General features: G+C 35.6%; 1 non-coding gene across 1 annotated transcript; it reads left to right on the forward strand.

The window, feature by feature from the left end:
- The first annotated feature begins 213 nt into the window (after window positions 1-213).
- Window positions 214-323, forward strand: LOC118570141. Its single transcript, XR_004943138.1, has one exon. It is a non-coding gene; the product is annotated as a U6 spliceosomal RNA (small nuclear RNA).
- The last annotated feature ends 485 nt before the right edge of the window (window positions 324-808 follow it).

Here is an 808-nt window from a genome sequence, read left to right on the forward strand (position 1 = left end):
ATTCTTTCTAGAAAAATAGCCAGTATGATTCCTGTCCCCTAAATAACTGGTCATGGCCATAAATAAGGACCAGTATCCACATAAAATTTTTTTTAACATGGTCAGTGATATGTTAAGCTATCTATAACCACTTACAGAACCTTCAAGGCCAAGGTTAAGAACCTTGGGATCTGATGGAGGATATTTGTTTCAATTTTTCTTATAAAATAACGTGTGCTCACTTTGGCAGCACATATACTAAACAAAATGGAATGACACAAAGAAAATTCGCATGGCCCCAGTACAAGCATGACACACAAATTTGAGAAAATAATTTGAAAGTGCCTTGGGTTCCAGGCCATTGCTCTCTATACTTCAGCTGTATCCTGTTTCCTTAAAGGTGGCCTTGGCATTTCGAGTAAGATATCAAATTAAAATACTCTATTTAACCAGCAAAAGATGGTTAATAAATCATGATCCTGAAGGAAAATGTTACGGTCAAGGGGAATTTGGTTTTGATCCCACTATATTTTCTTCATAGTTTTAGAAAACTGAATTTATTTTAAAGTCTATTTTTACAATGTTTTCGGCCTATATTTTGGCAGGATGCAAATGAATTAAGTTCCCTGGGGTTTAAGTAGACTCTGAGTAAAATGGATTAAGATTTAGAAAATTGTGAATCTCTTTTACATAAGGAAATGTCCTCTTTAGCTTGTAGGTCACACTTGACCTTTGGGTAGGAAGAAAGAAGAAGAGGAAGATGTGACAGACTGTAAGTAGGCACAAAAAACAGATGTTTGTCCTCTGCTTAGTCCAGAAGGTGTTGACT

This window comes from Onychomys torridus, chromosome 18, assembly GCF_903995425.1.
Source record: "Onychomys torridus chromosome 18, mOncTor1.1, whole genome shotgun sequence".
Classification (NCBI taxonomy): Eukaryota; Metazoa; Chordata; class Mammalia; order Rodentia; family Cricetidae; genus Onychomys; species Onychomys torridus.